Source organism: Phyllobates terribilis, unplaced genomic scaffold (assembly GCF_046119375.1).
Source record: "Phyllobates terribilis strain yellow unplaced genomic scaffold, ASM4611937v1 Scaffold_1__5_contigs__length_1240528914, whole genome shotgun sequence".
NCBI lineage: Eukaryota > Metazoa > Chordata > Amphibia > Anura > Dendrobatidae > Phyllobates > Phyllobates terribilis.
This window is the reverse complement of record NW_027362761.1, coordinates 9,603,500-9,615,020: the sequence shown is the minus strand read 5'-3', so window position 1 is coordinate 9,615,020 and position 11,521 is coordinate 9,603,500. Positions and strand designations below refer to the sequence as shown.

General features: G+C 49.5%; 1 protein-coding gene across 8 annotated transcripts in view; it reads left to right on the top strand.

The window, feature by feature from the left end:
• Positions 1 to 1,378: 1,378 nt before the first annotated feature.
• The window catches only part of HMG20B (high mobility group 20B), a 228,317-nt gene continuing 218,174 nt past the window's right edge, over positions 1,379 to 11,521 (top strand). For 2 of the 8 annotated variants that reach the window (XM_073654256.1, XM_073654339.1), the window contains exon 1: positions 1,380 to 1,547. The gene's annotated coding sequence lies outside the window, so the exon portion shown is untranslated. Of the gene's footprint in view, positions 1,592 to 2,097; positions 2,138 to 11,521 lie in introns of those variants that run through there. The other 6 variants (XM_073653829.1, XM_073653741.1, XM_073654084.1 and 3 more) reach the window with 6 other exon arrangements.

Here is an 11,521-nt window from a genome sequence, read left to right as displayed (position 1 = left end):
TGGTCTCCTCACCACACAGCTATCCACAATGGAGAAGCTGTAGGATGGAGGAGCAGCTCCTGGAGTCTCTGGTCTCCTCACCACTCAGCTGTCCACAATGGAGAAGCTGGAGGATGGAGGAGCAGCTCCTGGTGTCTCTGGTCTCCTCACCACTCAGCTGTCCACAGTGGAGAAGCTGGAGGATGGAGGAGCAGCTCCTGGTGTCTCTGGTCTCCTCACCACTCAGCTGTCCACAGTGGAGAAGCTGGAGGATGGAGGAGCAGCTCCTGGTGTCTCTGGTCTCACCACTCAGCTGTCCACAATGGAGAAGCTGGAGGATGGAGGAGCAGCTCCTGGTGTCTCTGGTCTCCTCACCACTCAGCTGTCCACAGTGGAGAAGCTGGAGGATGGAGGAGCAGCTCCTGGAGTCTCTGGTCTCCTCACCACTCAGCTGTCCACAATGGAGAAGCTGGAGGATGGAGGAGCAGCTCCTGGTGTCTCTGGTCTCCTCACCACTCAGCTGTCCACAGTGGAGAAGCTGGAGGATGGAGGAGCAGCTCCTGGTGTCTCTGGTCTCCTCACCACTCAGCTGTCCACAGTGGAGAAGCTGGAGGATGGAGGAGCAGCTCCTGGTGTCTCTGGTCTCCTCTCCACTCAGCTGTCCACAGTGGAGAAGCTGGAGGATGGAGGAGCAGCTCCTGGTGTCTCTGGTCTCCTCACCACTCAGCTGTCCACAGTGGAGAAGCTGGAGGATGGAGGAGCAGCTCCTGGTGTCTCTGGTCTCCTCACCACTCAGCTGTCCACAGTGGAGAAGCTGGAGGATGGAGGAGCAGCTCCTGGTGTCTCTGGTCTCCTCTCCACTCAGCTGTCCACAGTGGAGAAGCTGGAGGATGGAGGAGCAGCTCCTGGAGTCTCTGGTCTCCTCACCACTCAGCTGTCCACAATGGAGAAGCTGGAGGATGGAGGAGCAGCTCCTGGTGTCTCTGGTCTCCTCACCACTCAGCTGTCCACAGTGGAGAAGCTGGAGGATGGAGGAGCAGCTCCTGGTGTCTCTGGTCTCCTCACCACTCAGCTGTCCACAGTGGAGAAGCTGGAGGATGGAGGAGCAGCTCCTGGTGTCTCTGGTCTTCTCACCACTCAGCTGTCCACAGTGGAGAAGCTGGAGGATGGAGGTTCTCACAGGAACAGCTCTATTCTCCACACACCGCATTCTCAAAACGTCCCTCCCTCAGCCTTAATTCCGGCATTACTTGTCCCTTTAAGAAACCCCTTCCACTAGGATGAATCTGATTAATGATTGGTGGCTGAAAAGCACAGCACAACCTAACCCACTGTCACTTTGAGTGAGCAATTACCAATCACAAGGTCGCCTTGTTCGACACAGCGCTGTAGCTGGCAGCTTTATCCTATCAGCATGCACCTTTCACCTCAGGCTCATAATGGAAGGGGCACCATGCAGCCTATGAGATTTCATGAACGGTGCAACGGGGCAGACGACTCAACCAATAGCAGCTGAGAGTCGGAGGTTATTCAAGCACGGCTGAGACAAACGCGAGAAGAAGAAGAAGGTTAGTTTCTCAGTGGGGATGATAAGTAATAGTGCCAGCGAATGGTGAGGATCGGGGCGCGGGAGGCAGGGGAAGCATCGGAGCTGCTCGGAGGAGCGCTTCTTTCTTATGGTATTGTCTTTGCTGGGGACCTAACCCCCCTCCCCCTCTCGTGGATATGTCTCTAAGTGGGCTGCCGCTGCCGCATGGCCCTTGCTTATCCCGCAGGGAATATTCACCGCACAGGACCCAATTAGTAATGGTGGAACTCGAAGCTTTGCAGGTGTAATCTATGGGATGTGGAATGGCTTCCATGTGGGAATGTATCACGTAGGTGCTGAGGAACGCTGTGGCGGTAATGATGCTGCTTCCCAGACAGGACTAATCACCCCCTTCCCCTCCCTGCTGCCTCCCAGGCAGGACTCCTCCCCTTCCCCCTCCTCCCCCTCACTGCTGCCTCCCAGGCAGGACTCCTCCCCTTCCCCCTCCTCCCCCTCACTGCTGCCTCCCAGGCAGGACTCCTCCCCTTCCCCCTCCTCCCCCTCACTGCTGCCTCCCAGGCAGGACTCCTCCCTCACCCCCTACCTCTCCTCCTCACTGCTGCCTCCCAGGTAGGACTCCTTGCCCCCTCCCGCTCCTCCTCACTGCTGTCTCCCAGGCAGGACTCCTCCTCCTCCTCCTCCTCCTCCCTGCCTCCCTCTCCTCCCTCCCCCCCTCTCCTCCCTCCCCCTCCTCCTCCTCCCCGCTGTCTCCCAGGCAGGACTCCTCACCCCCTCCCCCTCTTCCTCCTTACTGCTGTCTCCCAGGCAGGACTCCCCCCCCCCCCCTCCCCCTCCCCCTCCTCCTCCTCCTCCCCCTCCTCCTCCTCCTCACTGCTGCCTCCTTGGCAGGACTCCTCATCCCCTCCCCACTGCTGCCTTAAAAAAGATAAAGGGTTAATCTGGAGGTGAGTAGTTCATGCCTCCATTACTGGAGCTGGGCTACAGGGGAACTGAAATGATATTCCCCCAACCAGCTGCTCTCTTCCAGTCAACACCTCTGCGGATCAGAGAGCGGTTATACAGTGATCACGGCTGCAGGCACTCCCCGGCACAATGATGGTCTGCTCTGTGGTGTATACTGGCAGACTGCTATCGAAGTGCCGGGGAGTGACTGCAGCTGTGGTCACTGTGCAGTGTTAACCCAACTCCAGTCCTGAAGGACCAGCAACAGGTGATGTTTTCAGGATCTCCTTAGTATATGCCAGGTGATGGGATTACCTGTGCAGGCGAGGCAATAATCATCAGTGCAATGCTTAGGAAACCCTGGAAACATGGCCTGTTGGGGAGAACTGGTATAGTGAGTGGGTACTGTAACTGCTCTCTGCTGTACTTCAATCACTTGTCGCTGTAGCCACTGCCTTAATAAAACCAGACTGTGGTTAAGGAGTGTTAATATCTCTTCACTCAGGAGTCCCATTAACTGGCCAGAGAAACTCAATGGAGGTATTGAGGACACAGGGCATGTCTAGTCTGCAAGTAGCAGAGGAAGATAGGACTTCAGGCTAATCCGTGAGGGAGATATAGGATCCGGACACACTGTGGCTGGTGAGGAAACTTAACTTCAGCTAGAGAATAGAGTTAGAGAGATGCTTCACCTAATGAGGACACCAGGGCTGAAGATGTTTTCTAGCACCTGAATGGGAGATGAAAACCTGTTGGGCCTTATCCAATGTACCTGACTATAAATACTGTATATACTCCTCCCCCTCAAGTAAAATCCCAGTTATGGTTAAGAACTTTGTGTCATGGGACCAGGGCAGCAATAAATTCAGAAGAGACAGCTGCAATCGGATGGTTTAAAGTAAGTGAAGAATGGCACATACCCAGCCTCACATCATAGAAACCGACTCCATGAGGGTGATATGAGGGCCCGACGTCCACAGATGGGGCTTGTGCTCTTAGCCCAACACCGTGCAGGACGCTTGGCATTTGCCACAGAACACCAGGATTGGTAAAGTCGCCACTGGCACCGTGTGCTGTTCACACTGAGCATGTGTGACAGACGTGACAGAGTCTGGAGACGCCGTGGAGAGCGATCTGCTGCCTGCAACGTCCTTCAGCATGACCTGTTTGGCAGTGGGTCAGTAATGGTGTGGGGTGGCATTTCTTTGGAGGGCTGCACAGCTCTCCATGTGCTCGCCAGAGGTAGCCTGACTGCCATTAGGTACCGAGATGAGATCCTCAGACCCCTTGTGAGACCATATGCTGGTGCGGTTGGCCCTGGGTTCCTCCTAATGCAGGACAATGCCAGACCTCATGTGGCTGGAGTGTGTCAGCAGTTCCTGCGAGATGAAGGCATTGAAGCTATGGACTGGCCTGCCCATTCCCCAGACCTGAATCCAATTGAGGACATCTGGGACATCATGTCTCGCTCCATCCACCAACACCACGTTGCACCACAGACTGTCCAGGAGTTGGCGGATGCTTTAGTCCAGGTCTGGGAGGAGATCCCACAGGAGACCATCCGCAACCTCATCAGGAGCATGCCCAGGCGTTGTAGGGAAGTCATACAGGCACGTGGAGGCCACACAAAATACTGAGCCTCATTTTGACTTGTTTTAAGGACATTACATCAAAGTTGGATCAGCCTGTAGTGTGTTTTTCCACTTTAATTTTGGGGGTGGCTCCAAAACCAGGCCTCCATTGGTTAATAAATTTGATTGAAAAAAAGATAATTAGCTCATATCACCTGATACTCACAGGAATCCCAGGCTCACGGATTAGTGTCCAGCATACACTTGCAAGGATATATAAGGAAGGTAAAATCCAGTGCCACATGCGATAAATCCTTTTATTCCAAAATTAAAAATCACAACATGTCCCTAGGAGGGGAACAACTGGATGCGTTTCGAGGACACAGCCCCTTATTCATCAGTCAAAATAAGGGGCTGACGAATAAGGGGCTGTGTCCTCGAAACGCGTCCAGTTGTTCCCCCTCCTAGGGACATGTTGTGATTTTTAATTTTGGAATAAAAGGATTTATCGCATGTGTCACCGGATTTTACCTTCCTTAATAAATTTGATTACCATTGATGATTTTTGTGTGATTTTGTTGTCAGCACATTCAACTTTGTACAGAACAAAGTATTCAATGAGAATATTTCATTCACTCAGATCTAGGATGTGTTATTTGAGTGTTCCCTTTTTTGAGCATTGTGTATGTATGTATGTATATATAATATGTATGCGTATGTGGTCATTTATATGGATACACCTAAATTGAATGGAAATGGTTGGTGATATTAACTTCCAGTTTGTGGCACATTAGTATATGGGAGGGGGAAAACTTTTCCAGATGGGTTGTGACCATGGCGACCATTTTGAAGTTGGCCACTTTGGAGCCAACTTTATTTTTTGAAATGGTAAGAGGGTCATGTGACACATCAATCTTATTGAGAATTTCAAAAGAAAAACAATGGTGTGCTTGGTTTTAACATAACTTTATTCTTTCATGAGTTTTTACAAGTTTATGACCACTTATAAAATGTGTTCAAAGTGCTGCCCATTGTGTTGGATTGTCAATGCAACCCTCTTCTCCCACTCTTGACACACTGATAGCAACACCGCAGAAGAAATGCTAGCACAGGCTTCCAGTATCTGTTGTTTCAGATGCTGCACATCTTGTATCTTGTATCTTCACAGCATAGACAATTTGCCTTCAGATGACTCCAAAGATAAAAGTCTAAGGGAGTCAGATCGGGAGACGATGGTGGCCATTCAACTGGCTCACAACGACCAATCCACTTTCCAGGAAACTGTTCATGTAGGAATGCTCGGACCTGACACCCATAATGTGGTGGTGCACCATCTTGTTGGAAAAACTCAGGGAACGTGCCATCTTCAGTGCATAAAGAGGGCAACACATCATCATGTACCAATTACAGATATCCAGTGGCATTGAGGTTTCCATTGATGAAGAATGGCCCCACTCTCTTTGTACCCCATATACCACACCATACCATCAAGAGACGTGTGTGTGTGTGTGTGTGTGTGTGTGTGTGTGTGTATGTTCTAGCAAAATGTTCATTTTCTCTGATTTTTCTCTTTTATAGGTATATTTTTGAGTAAAATGTACATTGTTGTTTTACTCTATAAACTACTGACAACATGTCTCCGAAATGCAAAGCTCAAAATTTTGTATTTATTTGCAGCAAATGAGAAATTGTCAAAATAATAAAAAAGAAACCGTGCTTTCAGACCTCAAATAATGCAAAGAAAACAAGTTCTTATTCATTTAGAAACAACAATACTAATGTTTCATCTCAGGAAGAGTTCAGAAATCAATATTTGGTGGAATAACCATGATTTGTAATCACAGCTTTCATGCGTCTTGGCATGCTTTCCACCAGTCTTTCACACTGCTTTTGGGTTAACTTATGCCACTCCTGGCACAAAAATGTAAGCAGTTCTTCTTTGTTTGATGGCTTGTGACTATCCATCTTCCTCTTGATTACATTCCAGAGGTTTTCAATGAGGTTCAGGTCTGGAGATTGGGCTGGCCATGACAGAGTCTTGATGTGGTGCACCTTCATCCACACATTGATTGACCTAGCTGTGTGGCATGGGGTATTGTCTTGCTGGAAAACCCAGTCCTCAGAGTTGGGGAATACTGCCTGAGCAGAACGAAGCAAGTATTTTTCAAGGATAACCTTGTATGTGGCTTGATTCATGCGTCCTTCACAAAGATTAACCTGCCCAATTCCAGCCTTGCTGAAGCATCCCCAGATCATCACCGATCCTCCACCAAATTTCACAGTGGGTGCAAGACACTGTGGCTTGTATGCCTCTCCAGGTCTAACCATTAGACGACCAGGTGTTGGGCAAAGCTGAAAATTAGACTCATCAGAGAAGATTACCTTACTCCAGTCCTCTATGGTCCAATCGTTATGGTCTTTGACAAACTGCAGCCTGGCTCTCCTTTGCTTCTCATTGATGAAAGACTTTTTTCTAGCTTTACATGACTTGAGACCTGCCTCTAGGAGCATGCTAAGAATTTTTCTTGCCGTACACTTCACCCCAGCTGCCATTTGCCATTCCTTGTGTAGGTCACTTTCCCTTGTTACATAAGATTTGGTTCAGGTGATAACCTAATCAGAAGCACATTAAGTAGAATGAGGTGGACTTTGGTTTGAATTCAACTGACACTAGAAAGGAACGGCTGTCAGACATGTAGAGATGGTGATTTTTAGAAAACTGTGCAGTGGTCTCTTAATTTTTGCCAGAGCTGTGTGTGTATATATAGTCCCTCTGTATGAAGCCTTTTATAGACTGCGCAAGCGTAACACGCCTGCGCAGTCTGGCTTCAGACATAAGAACGCATGAAGCAGTTATAGGTAAGAGGAGTTTATGTCCCCGGATATCGCGGTATGCGTAGGCACTGAATGCATACCTCGATCTCCGGCGCCAACCTTGCATACTTACCTGACCTGAAGGAGCATTGCTGCGGCGCCTCTCTTCTCGTCGGAGACCGGGGCAGGAGTGAGGCGTCGGAATCTGCGTATGCGCAATAGCGCTATCTGGCGCCATTTTACTGAAAACCCATTTGCAATGTGTCTTCAGCAAAATGGCGCCGGATAGCGCGGTATGGGCACGCGCGTGCTCTGGCATGGCACTCCTCCCCTGGCCTCCAGCAGAACAGGACGCAGTGCTGAAGCACAGGGAAGAAAGGGGAGTATGTTTATTTGTTTATTTTTTTTGTATGTGTGCAGCGTGATGGGGATGAGGGGGGTACCTTGCGTACCAGGATTGGGGGATGAGGGGGGATACCTTGCGTACCAGGAGAGGATGGGGGCAGCACAAATACCAGGATGGGAGACTATATACCAATAAAAATGCTCGCCACCCAGGCGTAGAACGGGTTCAATAGCTAAAATACATATCTATATCTCTAGTTTTAAAATTACACACTGCTCAAAAAAATAAAGCGAACACTCAAATAACACATCCTAGATCTGAATGAATGAAATATTCTCATTGAATACTTTGTTCTGTACAAAGTTGAATGTGCTGACAACAAAATCACACAAAAATTATCAATGGAAATCAAATTTATTAACCAATGGAGGCCTGGATTTGGAGTGACCCCCCCCCCAAAATAAAAGTGGAAAAACACACTACAGGCTGATCCAACTTTGATGTAATGTCCTTAAAACAAGTCAAAATGAGGCTCAGTATTGTGTGTGTGGCCTCCACGTGCCTGTATGACCTCCCTACGCCTGGGCATGCTCCTGATGAGGTTGCGGATGGTCTCCTGTGGGATCTCCTCCCAGACCTGGACTAAAGCATCCGCCAACTCCTGGACAGTCTGGTGCAACGTGAAGTTGGTGGATGGAGCGAGTTATGATGTCCCAGATGTGCTCAATCGGATTCAGGTCTCGGGAATGGGCGGGCCAGTCCATAGCTTCAATGCCTTGATCTTGCAGGAACTGCTGACACACTCCAGCCACATGAGGTCTGGCATTGTCCTGCATTAGGAGGAACCCAGGGCCAACCGCACCAGCATATGGTCTCACAAGGGGTCTGAGGATCTCATCTCGGTACCTAATGGCAGTCAGGCTACCTCTGGCGAGCACATGGAGGGCCTCCAAAGAAATGCCACTGCACACTATTACTGACCCACTTCCAAACCTGTCATGCTGAAGGATGTTGCAGGCAGCAGATCGCTCTCCACGGTGTCTCCAGATTCTGTCACGTCTGTCACATGTGCTCAGTGTGAAGAGCACAGGGCGCCAGTGGCGACTTTGCCAATCTTGGTGTTCTGTGGCAAATGCCAAGCGTCCTGCACGGTGTTGGGCTGTGAGCACAACCCCCATCTGTGGACTTCGGGCCCTCATACCACCCTCATGGAGTCAGTTTCTAACCGTTTGTGCAGACAAATTCACATTTGTGGCCTGCTGGAGGTCATTTAGCAGGGATCTTTCAGTGCTGCTTCTGTTCCTCCTTGCACAAAGGCGTAGGTAGTGGTCCTGCTGTTGGGTTGTTGCCCTCCTACGGCCCCTCCACGTCTCATGGTGTACTGGCCTGTCTCCTGGTAGCGCCTCCAGCCTCTGGACACTACACTGACAGACACAGCAAACCTTCTTGCCACAGCTCGCATTGATGTGCCATTCTGGAAGAGCTGCACTACCTGAGCAACTTCTGTGGGTTATAGAGTCTGTCTCATGCTACCACGAGCGTGAAAGCACAACCAACATTCAAAAGCCAATAATTTCCATCTATTTTCAATTCCATTTGCACAACCGCATGTGAAATTGATTGTCAATCAGTGTTGCTTCCTAAGTGGACAGTTTGATTTCACGGAAGTTTGATTTACTTGGAGTTATATTCTGTTGTTTAAGTACTCCCTTTATTTTCTTGAGCAGTGTATAATGTGTGTGTGTGTGTGTATATAGAGAGATATATATATACACACACACACACACACACACACACACACACACACACACACACACACACACACACACACACTGTAAGGCAGCGCTAGTCATCATACTGGGGGATACTCGCTGCACCGGGTCAATTAAGCACACCAGCCACGTTTTTCAGTTTTCACACTTTAGCAGTTTATTGCACTTCATAACTGCTTATCACACAGTCCATCTTAGTGGCTCATTGGCATATTACACACATAACATTCGGGAGCCGTTACTGCCCTCAGCTAGGCAACAACATAAATGTACATATAATGCAGTGTTTTTACCTTGGCGGGTTTTTAGCTGCTTCAGGTTTATTCTGCCACTCCTGTGGCTTTATGGCTATCCAGATGGGGATCTCCAGCCCTCGTACCATCCAAGGCTACTGGTATGCTTACACAGCCAACATCCAGCCTCTGCCTTTCAGGCTTCAATAGGCCTCACTCTCTAGCGGTGTCCCACACAGCAACAGGCCTCAGGCCTTACACACACCACTGTGTCAAGTCTTTCAGGGTTTATATATCCTGTAGTACACACCCACAGGACCTGTGCTGACGTCACAGTCGTGATCAGACATTCTGTGTGCACAGGACCTGCACTATGTCACAGTCATGTGACCAGTCACCTGAGGGGGGAAGGTACATGGTCAGCCCAAAACACATCCTGGATCATTACAGTAATGCCAAGCAAGCCGCTGCATTACATATCCCCCCCCCCAACTCTGTTCAAACTTGGGCGGTTGAACACATAGTATACACAATTACCTCACAACCCACAGTTCACACCGAGACCATGTACTTGCCTGGAACATTAGTCATCGATATTAGCCCATTCCTTAGGGACCTACCATTCGTCATTGTCACTGACCTCGTCAAGTCACATTTCCGGGTCGTAACCTTGTCAGACCTCCCCAGCTTCCAGCGGTCACTACAGCAGTGTGACTAACATGCCCTGGTATCTAAGGTCTGGTTCGACTCCGTACTGTCCCGTCCTCTATTGGGTCGTTTGTATGGGCCACTCAAACCTGAGTTACTGGAGGTCTCACTACCTCTAAACCCACGCCCACTACTCTCAGGACATATTGAAATGTCCCTAACTTCAGCTGTAGCTGTTCTGTTACTTAGGGGGCCTTTTCTCTCTGTTCTCACAATTTCTAGACGGCTGCCACTTTCTGCTGCTCAGGCGATGCTGCCTTTCCATTTGTAGTCTGACGAGATTCAACTGTTCTACCTCTCGCAGGTAGGTCACTCGGTACTCCATCAGCATGCGCATATATTTCAGGCTTTCTTCCGCTCCTACAGCGGAGAATGACACCATGCCGTCTTCATCTGGTATCCAGTCCTGATGATCACGTGGACTGCTTACTTTCACCACCCCAGACTTCTTTACCATCATCTGCATGGCTCGGCCATTTCTCCCAATGAGCTTTCTCACCAGAACATGAGGCACCCGGATGACCTCTTCCCGCAGACTGTGAGCTTTTCTCATAAGCTTCAGTTGTCTAACGGCTTGTTCCGTCTTCAACCGGAGAAACCGCTTCGTGCGCATACATCGCCAGTGCATGTCACTTAGGATCGCCACCCTCTTCACTGTGACTTCGGTCGTGGACAGGACCACCAGCTGTTTAGCTCCTGAGGTCGAGTACACCTTACAGGCTCCCACGGCCTTCTTAAACTCTTCATGCACGGACTCACTGGTGCATTATTCCCTCAAATCCTCGGGTACATCTATGAGGCATTTGTACCGGGACGTTTCTGTCTCACCAGTGGTCCCCAAAAGATCGTTTAGCTCAGGTTTCAGGGGCAACTGACTTTCAGCTTCTTCCCCTGAGCTGACTCACAGCTACAAACTCAAGAATTTCCGTCTTGACCACTTCCATTTCATATTTATCTTCAGTTAACACTCTCTTAGCTCTCCTCAGGTCCACCTTCTCATGGTATAATGGAGTGAGTGCAACTTGTTTTTTCCTTTTCCTTCTCCAAGGAGGCCTCGTTCACTGAATGATACCTTGCCAGGCGACTTTTGAGCTTGAAAACTTCTTCCTCTAGCTCGGCTACTCGCCTCTCAGCAGCCCATCTCTGAAGCTCTTCCTGCTTCAGCTACTCCTTTAACAATCGAGTTCTCTCAGACCTCTCTGTCTCCAATGCGCCCACTCTGCTCTCGACAGCCAGTCTCTGAAGCTTCTCTTGCTTCCAATGGACTTGTAGCGACTCCTTGAGCTCCTTGATCTCGGCTCCTACATCCACTGAATTATCCGAGCTCTTATTATTCAAGGAGGTATCTGTTTCATACCTCCCATCTCCAGTGGCCAACTCCTGGCCCTGGTCTGTGGCTTCTCCGATAGACTCCTCCATCTTTTTACGCTCAGCTTCCATCTTGCTGATTCTTTCCTTAAGGCACGTCTCTGCCCTCTGGAGATTATCACAGAACATCTGCAGCTCCTTCACCTGAGCTTCCAGACCTAGGGTCTTTCTGCGGAGATCACCATTTTCATCACGGGTGTCCTGCAGAGTGGTCTCAACCACTTGGCGCATGTGCTCTG